Source organism: Notolepis coatsorum (genome assembly GCF_963971535.1).
Source record: "Notolepis coatsorum genome assembly, chromosome: 11".
NCBI lineage: Eukaryota > Metazoa > Chordata > Actinopteri > Aulopiformes > Paralepididae > Notolepis > Notolepis coatsorum.
In genome coordinates, this window is record NC_140175.1 from 98,421,786 (window position 1) to 98,434,636 (window position 12,851).

Genomic DNA, 12,851 nt, shown 5'->3' on the forward strand with positions numbered 1-12,851 from the left:
TTCTTGAAATGGTAAATGGCTGTTTTCTTTCTTTCTTTTTTTTTTTTTTACAATTTGTGCACATTTTACCCATAGGAAAATCCCATATTAACTCTGAAGAACTTGTCCTCTGCGAAACGCTCGTTGTACAAGTATCGCAGAGAAAATTCAAAGGTACACAGTTGCACGAGAGTTTCGAACAGAGAAACGCAATGGTTTGAAAGCTTGGCGTTGCTAATAAACATTTTAAATATTATTTTATAAACTTGGTGCAATTGTTGTCCCTTCATAATGCACAGTGTGCATTGCACACAAATGTGAACGGTACCCAACCCCAGGGTTTGCACAAGGTCCTTGAAGTGCTTAAAGTGCTTGATAAAATTTTTAAAATAAAATCAAGGCCTGGAATTCCTTGAAAACAGCCAATTTTTTTACAAGGTGCTTAAAAAGTAATTGAAATTCAAATCAACCATTCACATTGAAAGTCTTGTTCATCCATGACAATTTTTTTATCTAAAGTGTAACTAATTGTCGTAAATTGGTTTTAAGCCATAAATATTGGATCAGATTTTTCTATAAAAATCAGCATTTAAAAGTAAATTGTAACCTTTTAAATGCCCTTTTAAAATAAAAAATAGTGCTTGGGAAAGTACTTGAAAGTCCTTGAATTTTACTTTGCAATGTCTGTGGGAACCCTGATTAGAGTTGGAACTCATTTGGAGTGCGGAGTCTAAACTCTAAACTCATATTTCTATTAACAAAAGAAACCATGAGGGCGGTCAGGTGGCGTAACGGAGATTGCGTTCGTCACCAACCCCGGAGACGCTGGATTCGCCTGTTCGAATCCAGCTCACAGCTCCGGGTTTGTCACCAGCTTGGCTGGCCGTTCACACTAATACAATTGGCTGTATTAGAGGGTGGGAGAAGCTGGCGGGGTGGGTCTGGGTTGTTGTAAACAGCGACTCCTACAGTTCGGTCGGGGCGCCTGATTATGGAGTCTGGACGACGCGAGATGACGCGAGAATGAATGTGGACTGTTCCATCAGAGGGGGGAGCTTCGATGGTCATGTAAGTGGCTACAGACCGCTGCACTTAAATATAAACATTAGTCTACCTGTAGACTCAATGAGGTAATTGTAGATGTCGCCATAAGACGCGTCTGGCCATTTAGTGGGATCATTTCTTCATTATCCTGTTCGGCTGAAAGGACATTGGCCACCGAAGCTCCCCCCTCTGATAGAACAGTCCACATTCATTTGAGCGTCATCTCGCGTCGTCCAGACTCCATGGGCACTCTGCGCATGTCCATGCGGAATAGGTGCTTTAAAATGGGCTTTTTCTCTGCCGATTTAGTTCTGATCGATTAGTTATGGGTCACGCCGTGTTCAGGAGAGCGAGGCGCATAAACGTCTATTCGATCATGTCTCTAGCATCCCCACAGCCGTATCGGCAACCACTTCCATCACGGCTCTCGTCCACATCCATTCATTTGACCCCCCCGCAATCTCCTCCCTGATTTCAATGTAACGCGGAAGTGTAGTGGTCTATTACTTATTACGGTGTTTGAGCTCAGTGACTGATGGTGATTGATCACACCAGGTCCAGAAAGGCCAGTCTCTTGGCCACGCCCTCCTGTCCATGTTTCTCCTCGAGCTGCCGGCGCTCTGCAGGGTCAGAGGAGAGCAGGAGGCCGTCGTCATGGCAACTCCAGAACAGGAGGCGGCAGGGAGCTTGGAGGAGACGCAGAGCGACCAAGAAGTCTCCACTCGAGTTAAGCAGAGCCTTGGTCACAGTCAGGAGGTCCTGAGAGAGAGAGAATTTTCAATATCATCAAAATACAGCAATAAGCAATAACCCATGTTTTTTTTTTTTTTTATCTTTTCCCTCATCCTTTTTCCTCCGATTTTCTCCCATCCCAATGTTAGTCGTTATGCCAATTCCCAATCCCCTTCCTGGTCGCTGCGCACTTACCCGCCACAGTCGGTCTGGGAGAGTGGAGGCTATCACGTGCTTCCTCCGACACACGTCTAGCCAATCAACCGCTTCTTTTCACCTGGCAGCGCGGACTCTCACTGAGAGCGTGTAACGTGTGGAAGGATCACACTACCGCCCTTAGATCCTATCCGCGCTTAGCTGAACGTGTCTCTACAATTCGTAGCCGCATTTCTGCAGACCCCTCTCTGATTGGTTGAACTCCATTTCTGCAGACCCCTCCCATTTCTGCAGACCCCTCTCTGATTGGTTGAGCGAAGCCTCTCTCTGATTGGTTGAGCGAAGCCCCTTTTAAGGTACGCACTTGGTTTGAGCAAAGCCCCTCTCAGGTGCGTCTCTACAATTCGTAGCCGCATTTCTGCAGACCCCTCTCTGATTGGTTGAGGCCATTTCTGCAGACCCCTCCCATTTCTGCAGACCCCTCTCTGATTGGTTGAGCGAAGCCCCTCTCTGATTGGCCCCCCGCATGAGCCGAGACAAGCTCCTCTAGCCAGGAGTCGAAACTCCGTTAACTCCAGAGAGAGAGGCTGAAAACCCACGGTTGTTGCCCGACGGATGGGAGCCGAATCCCGGATCAGAGTTTTCTGATGAATAGCCCCAAAACATGGAGGTTGCGAACGCAATTTATACGCATGGAAGTATTGATTACGCCATAACGAATCATTAAAAAAATATACCGTTAACTGGAATATGTTGTGTGTGCCTTTACACATGTTGGATAGGATTATGTAATTGGTTTGTATAGCTTCGCGTATAACGTTATTTCGCGTGACTTCACGGTTTATTCACATTTCACAACACAGCTAGCGTTCAACTTGTTTACACTCCCCACTTACTGTACAATGGAACATTTAGATTAACCCAGTTGTCTATCTGTATGTCATATGTTACGATGAATTGAAAATGGGGGACCCTGATGTAAACAAGACGAAAGTCTTTCTCTGGGGTCTGCATTCCCTTAACAATTGTATGTATTGAGCTGTACTGTGTACTGTACCCATTCTGCAATCTGTTAATAAAGTTTTCAATCAATTCAATCAATCAATAACTAGACAGTTACAATATAACATTTAGATTAATTAACCCAGTTAATGCCTTAAGAGAGAGAGGCTGGTGGTCAAGTCAAGAGTTATTTGTCACAAGTTGTTTATTTGCATACAAGTTTACAATGAAATGCGGGTGGTCTTGCCCGCAACGATGTGCATAATACAATAGTAATAACATATAATAGAATCCAATAGAACGACATTGTGCAATAAAACAAGTAAACAGAGTAGGGCATATCGGTATATGTACATAAGTTATTTAGGTCCCGTCAATAGAATGACATTGTGCAATAAAACAAGTAAACAGAGTAGGGCATGCATATCGGTAATAAAACAAGTAAACAGAGTAGGGCATATCGGTATATGTACATAGGTTATTTAGGTCCCGTCAATAGAACGACATTGTGCAATAAAACAAGTAAACAGAGTAGGGCATATCGGTATATGTACATAGGTTATTTAGGTCCCGTCAATAGAACGACATTGTGCAATAAAACAAGTAAACAGAGTAGGGCATGCATATCGGTAATAAAACAAGTAAACAGAGTAGGGCATATCGGTATATGTACATAGGTTATTTAGGTCCCGTCAATAGAACGACATTGTGCAATAAAACAAGTAAACAGAGTAGGGCATGCATATCGGTAATAAAACAAGTAAACAGAGTAGGGCATATCGGTATATGTACATAGGTTATTTAGGTCCCGTCAATAGAACGACATTGTGCAATAAAACAAGTAAACAGAGTAGGGCATATCGGTATATGTACATAGGTTATTTAGGTCCCGTCAATAGAACGACATTGTGCAATAAAACAAGTAAACAGAGTAGGGCATGCATATCGGTAATAAAACAAGTAAACAGAGTAGGGCATATCGGTATATGTACATAGGTTATTTAGGTCCCGTCAATAGAACGCCATTGTGCAATAAAACAAGTAAACAGAGTAGGGCATGCATATCGGTAATAAAACAAGTAAACAGAGTAGGGCATATCGGTATATGTACATAGGTTATTTAGGTCCCGTCAATAGAACGACATTGTGCAATAAAACAAGTAAACAGAGTAGGGCATGCATATCTGTAATAAAACAAGTAAACAAAGTAGGGCATGCATATCAGTATATGTTGAGTTATTTACAGAGCATGGTAGGACATGCTAGGTCCTGTGGTAGTGCAATACACTGTTAGCTCCAGATGAGGCACTGGGTCTTTATGTACATGCTATATTGGTGGTCAATGTCACTTCGGATTGCTACGACACATCTCTACTGTTTGTGACAGGCTGTGGTGCGTTCCAGACTTTACTCCCGTTGGGAAACTATAGCGATGGTCTGTGCTCACCACACTTTTCTTCGGCCTCCCCGCAGCGAGCCGGCGTCGACCCCCGAGCTTCATTTTACGACGGGCAACAGAGGTGGGTTGAGCCGCTATGCTTGGCCCAGCACGGTTAGCGACTCGCCTGAGCGCGTGTGCACGTTTTGATGCATGGCTGATACCAGAGCGGCCGAAGGTGTGTAGAGCTGACAGCAGCTTGGAGGGATTCCCCTTCAGCTGATTGAAGATCTTTATCATGGCTGACGCTCCCCCTTGAAGTTCCTCATTGGTCAGCATTTCGTGGAACTCCTCTTTGAACTTGAGATCGAGCCTTTGAGGTGTCAGCACCTAGAGGTACGCCTTGCCAATGGACATCCCACGTGTTGAGCAACCTAATTGTTGTATTTATAATGCATGTATAAATACATTGACTATTGGCCATGACAATGAACACAATTTTGAAAAAACAAGTCTCCACCTTCAATGCCGTCAGCTCCCATAAATGTGGTCTGGTCGCTCAGCTCTGGAGTGACCTGTGACCCACGGCCACCGGATACACCCGTCACATGAGGGTTCAGAGGCTCCAGGACCTGTGACCCACTGGATACACCCGTCACATGAGGGTTCAGAGGCTCCAGGACCTGTGACCCACTGGATACACCCATCACATGAGGGTTCAGAGGCTCCAGGAAACTGTCATGGATGTAGTCATCTAGGATAGAATATCCAGCTAAAGTCAGCATGTACAGTAATAATTAATTGATAATATTTAGGGTTTGTTTCGTAGCCATGGATTAGACCAAGTCCGGGATCAGATAGTTAATTGAATGGACCAACTCTAGATAGTACTGTCATGTCTTAGACCATGTCTGTAACCGGCCCATGTGTTAATATCCGTATACGTACATACACAGTATACCGGTACACTCTACAGACTAGAGTAATTGTATTCCTTCTCTTACTTACTTCCTGTGGCAATATACAACAGTTTTGCCTTCATGCTGGGGGTAACTGGCAGAAAAGTGCAGCTGTTCCCAGGGAACACCTTCATAACACCAGCTTGATGTTTACAAGGTGCCCCTGAGCTGCCCACAGGACATGAGCACGTCTCAAGGTTTGTGTCGACCAGGTGTGGAGGCACTCTTCACCTCGAACGTTGACCCATCAATCTACACATAATGACAGATACAAAAGGGAAGTCATAATTATAATGACTTATACATTATTATACATTTATTTCCTATTTTCTAATCTGAGCAAACCTTGAATTTTAGGTGTTCTATTGTGCTACTATCGTATTAGACAATTTCTTTTTACTTATTTTGTTGCAAGAAATGTCAAATCAACATAGGTCAAAAACACAACAGACTCAGTCATTGCATGCTGTATAAATTAGGTGTGTGTGCCTTTTTGTGCCAGTTTGATTGTTATTTACCCAAGAAATGTTCTCTGGCTTGACGTCACTGGTCTTTACCAGGGACCTTGACTTATGGAACCTGTCCCACTGGCCGAGAGCTGCATCTGTGATGCGTGCCTCGTAATACCCATTGAGGCGAGTGGTGAGAAAATCAAAAAGTTGGGGCACGTTGTAAGCCTTGGTCCGGCGCAGGATCTTATCCTTCACGATCCTATTTGCGGCTTCTGCGTAGTTGTTTGTGTTGTTTCCACGGACCGGCAACGCTGCTCTGAAGCACAGGGCCCAAGACTCCTTCCGGCCATACAACGTCTCCAAGTATGCCCTGAAGTTGGGGTACCTGGCATTTTACAAAAAAACAAAATGTACAGGACAAGGACGACAACAGACGAGTCATGTAAACCTACACATCTCAGATCCTTCCCCTTGAGCTAATATAGTGCATTTGTATTGCTTTTCCCTGCATTTATGCACTTGAATGCCTGTTTATAAAGGGAAATGTACTTGTGATCTCCGAGTGTACCGAGTCTCCCATTTGTCTGGGATATGTACCTGTTCACAAGATCAATCTGCAAGGCTTGTTGGAAGAAGCCATCTGCCTCACTCGCCTCCCTGGCATACATGATGTTCTTCACTACTGTGAACAGAGCCTGCCTGTCAGCCATGTGGATGTTGTGGTCTTTGTTCAGCAGCCATCTCCACACAGCCTGCAGCACATGGAAACTACACAGGAGGAGCGTAGCTTCTGGGAAGGCCCTGTGGATGGCTGCTCTCTCTGCTGTGCTGTCGTCTGTCAGGAATATCTGTGGACCTGCCATTCCTCTGCCTGAGAAGGCATTCTCAGAGAGGAGGGACTTCAGCATCTCCAGTCCCTGGAAGTAGGGATGTAGCAATAACCGGTTACTGTGATTACCTTGGTTAACTAGTATTAGCACTTACTGTACCTTTTCAATATCAGGATAACCGTCAACTAAGTAATAGTATAGTATAGTATTATGCTATTGTAATGGGGGGTTACCTGGTAGATGACCTCACTCGCTTCTAACTGGGTGATGAGGATCCCCAGGGGTAGACCGCCTGCACAGCTGTGCGTCAGGATCAGGACGACACGGCAGTGTTGTCTGTCCATGTTACCGGATGCATCCATAAAGGCCATCTCTCCACTCTGCTTAAGGCCAGCATGAACCCTCTTCATCAGAGGAGAGCAGATCACGGCAAGGAACTGCCTACCATCCCCTGCCTGGCTCACTTTGGCACAGTCACTCCCACACTGAGCATTGTACATTTTAACCTGCCTCTCCAGAGCCTCTCGCATCCCCTTCCCCTCTGAGCTTCCATACTCTGCCTTGAATATCTGGTGGTACAGTCTGTTAAAATAGAACATGACACACAATGAAAATCTAACAATATGACATCAGTTCATGTTGATTTGTGCCAATTTGAGCAATTTGTAATGTGCCGTGTCAAAAATACAAGGCATGAAACATACAACACATATCACGGTAAAACAGGTACAGGATGTTGTCTCATGTGAAAGTGTATACATCACCACAAACAATATATGGGCTGACTTTGTAATGTCAGTACTATCCAGTCATCATACATACGCATAGCAGAACCGCAGGTCAGGACAGATGGAGCGGTCTGCTGAGGCGTAGATGTACTCATCCCCATGTTCGACCTGCAGATCATACTTGAACACGTCCAGTGCAGAGGACGGCGAGTGTCCAGACTCGAACAGCTTGGTGAGCTTCTCTACGGCTTCGCTGCCCACATCCTTGTGACGCACAGCATCAGCCACATGGATGTTGTGATTGTGGATATTGCTGATATACACGCTCATGGGATAGGCGGGAATGTGGGGATCTAATCTACGAATTCCAATCTGGCTTCAGAACATCCCACTCCACTGACACATGCCTTCTCTATTTAAACGACCACATCAAACAAGAGGTGGACGCGGGCAAATACTGCGGCATGGTCATGCTGGACCTACAAAAGGCCTTCGACACTGTCAATCACACCATTCTGATTGACAAGCTAAAAGCAATTGGTTTTGATAGTCTATCAGTGAGCTGGATGCAATCCTACCTGGAGGGGAGAGAGCAGATGGTGGAGGTAAACGGTACCCTATCCCCCCCCCTCACAGTAAACTGTGGTGTTCCACAAGGAAGCATACTAGGTCCGCTACTGTTCCTAATTTATGCAAATGACATGTCGTCAGCTTGTGACTGCAACTTGTTCCTGTTTGCGGACGACTCAGCCCTGCTGGTCTCTGACAAGAACAAATTACAGGTTGAAAAAACCCTCAGCTCAGAACTAAGCAAAATCTGCATATGGCTCGCTGATAACAAACTATCATTACACATGGGCAAAACAGAGTCCATTCTCTTCGGTTCAAATAACAAACTCAGCAAGACCGACGGCTTCTCAGTTACAGTGGGTGACAATATTGTCACAAGGAAAGAAGATATTACCTACCTGGGTTCCATCCTAGAGGCAAATCTTTCCTGTGACAAAATGGCATCCAATGTAATAAAAAAAGTCAACCAACGAACTCGTTTCTTGTACCGGATCTCCTCACTGGTAAACAAGAATACCCTGAAGACTCTAGCAGGAGCACTCATTCAAGGGTACTACGACTATGCTTGCACCTCATGGTACCAAAGCACCTCAAAGGCGCTAAAAACAAAATTACAAACATCTCAAAACAAACTGGTCAGACTACTGCTTGACCTTACTCCTAGAACCCACCTCACCCCTGCCCACTTTGACAACCTAGGATGGCTTAGAGTAGACGACAGAGTACAGCAACTTGCAATGGGCCTGGTCTACAAGATACACTACACGACCAAGGTACCCATGTACATGACTAAATACTTCCCAAAGGTCAGTGAATACCACGATCACAACACCAGAGGGAGCTCCACAAATCATGTTAAACCCAGATTCGGCTCAAACAAGGGACTAAACACGTTTCGCAATTATGCCACATCAATGTGGAACGCCCTACCCAAAGCTGTAAAGGAATGTGAATCACTACCCACTTTCAAAAACACTCTCAAAAAACACCTAAGGGAGACTGCAACTCGAAACTGGCCCCTGTAAATGTCCGAACACAACCCCCGCCAATGTACAGTAAATTACCAAGTATGGTCTTGTCAATAATCCAATGTACAGTGTTGTTTGTACAGTTGTACAGTGTCCCCCACCCACCCCTCCTACCCCCCCCCCCCCCCCCCAACCACCTCCAATGTACAGTCCCCACCCACCCCTCCTACCCAACCCCCCCCCCCCCCCCCACACTCCTACCCCCCCCCCCCCCCCCCCCCCCCCCCCCCCCCAACCACCTCCAATGTACAGTCCCACCCCCACCTACCCAATCCAATGTACAGTTTCTACGCCTAATGTATATACTCTTTTCTTTCTGGACTCTTTTTGTATCACAAATACAGTACTGTAATTGCAAATCTGGTATGTCATAAATGTATAGATGTAGCAGTACTGTCTATCTGTATGTCATGTATGTCATATATGTTACGATGAATTGGAAATGGGGGACCCTGGTGTAAACAAGTCGAAAGTCTTTCTCTGGTCTGCATCCCCTTAACAATTGTATGTATTGAGCTGTACTGCACTGTACCCATTCTGCAATCTGTTAATAAAGTTTTCATTCATTCATTCATTCATCAGTGCTCCTGGTGTGGTAAAACATATTGTTAAACAGAGAAATAAAAAACAAAAAATATAAAATTTGAATTCCATTTGGAATGTAAATGGGTTTGTGTGTTACACATACGTGCTCGGTCGTCCACTGGAGTCCACAGTGCGCACAAGGGTGATCTTCATTCCAGCCGGGCAACCTGTGTTTTTAGACACCTTGCCAGGTGTTTGTGTGGTTGTTGTGCACCTGGTGTTGTGCTGGCACCTGTAGTCTCTCTGTATAAAAATTATAAGATATTTATTTTACCAGAAAGATCCTCCCAAGATGTTGCTTTGTCATGAACCCATGAACCCAAGTAATGACATCCACTGTAGTTATGCAAATGTGGTTGAAATGGTAAATAAGAGTCAAATGATCCAGAGCCATCATATATTTGGAGACAAATATTATAGTATCAGCCATAAATGACCATTCAGCTGAACGTACTGAAAGTGGAAAATCACTTCTCAGGGAATGTTGACCATACCAACTCTAAAAGAACAACATACTCTGAAGATGATCTTCTTGGGTCTTGTATGGGCCACTCTCCAGGTGACCTGCATCGACCTTGCCCACACCAGGATCTCCTCCTCAGACTGGTGAGTCACACCAGTCGCACAGTGGCCTCAAAAGAGGTATGGTCAACGCAGGATGGGTTCACCGCACGTCTGTACGTGCAGACATGATATGTGTAACCCTTCGGTAAAAAGTCCTTCAACACACAAGCAACAAGATGTTATTTTTTTGAAAGCCAGTAAATACTGACAAAAAAAAGCATAGACACTTAGAAGAAGCAATGTACAGTCCCCCCCACCCACCCAACCGCCTCCAATGTACAGTTTCTACGTCAAATGTATAGCCTTTCTTTTCTGGACTCTTTTTGTATCACAAACAGTACTGTATTTGTAAATCTGGTATGTCATAAATGTCTAAATGTAGCAGTACTGTCAATCTGTCTACCTGTATGTCATATATGTTATCATGAATTGAACATGGGGGACCCTGATGTAAACAAGACGATGAATTGAAAATGTCTAGGCCTACCACAAGTTCAAAATCTGGTATGTCATAAATGTCTAGATGTAGCAGTACTGTCCATCTGTCTACCTGTATGTCATATATGTTATCATGAATTGAACATGGGGGACCCTGATGTAAACAAGACGATGAATTGAAAATGTCTAGGCCTACCACAAGTTCAAAATCTGGTATGTCATAAATGTCTAGATGTAGCAGTACTGTCCATCTGTCTACCTGTATGTCATATATGTTATCATGAATTGAACATGGGGGACCCTGATGTAAACAAGACGATGAATTGAAAATGTCTAGGCCTACCACAAGTTCAAAATCTGGTATGTCATAAATGTCTAGATGTAGCAGTACTGTCCATCTGTCTACCTGTATGTCATATATGTTATCATGAATTGAACATGGGGGACCCTGATGTAAACAAGACGATGAATTGAAAATGTCTAGGCCTACCACAAGTTCAAAATCTGGTATGTCATAAATGTCTAAATGTAGCAGTACTGTCCATCTGTCTACCTGTATGTCATATATGTTATCATGAATTGAACATGGGGGACCCTGATGTAAACAAGACGATGAATTGAAAATGTCTAGGCCTACCACAAGTTCAAAATCTGGTATGTCATAAATGTCTAGATGTAGCAGTACTGTCCATCTGTCTACCTGTATGTCATATATGTTATCATGAATTGAACATGGGGGACCCTGATGTAAACAAGACGATGAATTGAAAATGTCTAGGCCTACCACAAGTTCAAAATCTGGTATGTCATAAATGTCTAAATGTAGCAGTACTGTCCATCTGTCTACCTGTATGTCATATATGTTATCATGAATTGAACATGGGGGACCCTGATGTAAACAAGACGATGAATTGAAAATGTCTAGGCCTACCACAAGTTCAAAATCTGGTATGTCATAAATGTCTAGATGTAGCAGTACTGTCCATCTGTCTACCTGTATGTCATATATGTTATCATGAATTGAACATGGGGGACCCTGATGTAAACAAGACGATGAATTGAAAATGTCTAGGCCTAACACAAGTTCAAAATCTGGTATGTCATAAATGTCTAGATGTAGCAGTACTGTCCATCTGTCTACCTGTATGTCATATATGTTATCATGAATTGAACATGGGGGACCCTGATGTAAACAAGATGATGAATTGAAAATGTCTAGGCCTACCACAAGTTCAGGGTACGCATCCAGATTAGATTCACATGGCGGAGTACAGGGAAAACGCTCATCATTGCTGACGCGTATTTTAAGATTTGCTGCCATATTAATGTGCGGCATCTTTTTTCTTTTTTTGGCGCGAGCACCGCGATAACCTTACAACACGTACCTGAGAGGGGCTTTGCTCAAACCAAGTGCGTACCTTAAAAGGGCCTTCGCTCAACCAATCAGAGAGAGGCTTCGCTCAACCAATCAGAGAGGGGTCTGCAGAAATGGGAGGGGTCTGCAGAAATGGCCTCAACCAATCAGAGAGGGGTCTGCAGAAATGCGGCTACGAATTGTAGAGACGCATCTTGCGTAAGCCTAAAGCTGTGAACGAGGTTAGGGGGATTTCCATGAACGCCGTGTCGTGATTGGCTGTTCGGATGCCCTCCTATGAATTTAAAATAATTTACGTAAGGGATGACGTCACGTGATCGAATATGACGGGGATTTAGGGGCGTGGCTTTGCGAAGTGTCTCATATAAAAGTGTCAACGTTAACTCATCTAGTATTCAGAACTTAACGGAACTGAATTACACCAGCTTTTGGCAACAGAACTGAACAGATTGGATTATCATCATTATCATCTCAAGCAAGATGTCGTTTATCTGTGGAAAAGTGAGTTACATTTATTTTACATTTGGGAGCTAAATACAATATACGTTATAATTTAGGGCTGTCGTGGTATTTTAAACATGTTGGATAATGTTTAATGTTATAGATAGCTAATAACGAGCTAGCCTAAGAGCTAACGTCACTATGCTAACGGCCGTTAACGTTTGCAAACAAAGTTAACGTCATCAGTTCAGTTGACATCTTCTAACCGTTACCACGAGCAGCAAAGACGCCACACACCTGCAGTGTAGTCACGTGACACTGACTGAAGCCCACGCGTGAGCCAGCGATCATCCTTTATTAGCACCAGCTAAGAGATGAATCGTTCACGACAGTTTAACACCCCCACTTGATCTTATTCTGACAAAACCTTTGACTACAGCGCGCAGCTACACTGAACGAGAGCTGTAATTCAGCAGAGCATATTAGCTTTAGTATGGCGAGTCAATACTAACTGACAAGCCAGAGCCATGTCATTGTTCAACTTTATTGCGATCACGCATTTGAAACGGCATCACCTGAATGATTCCCTG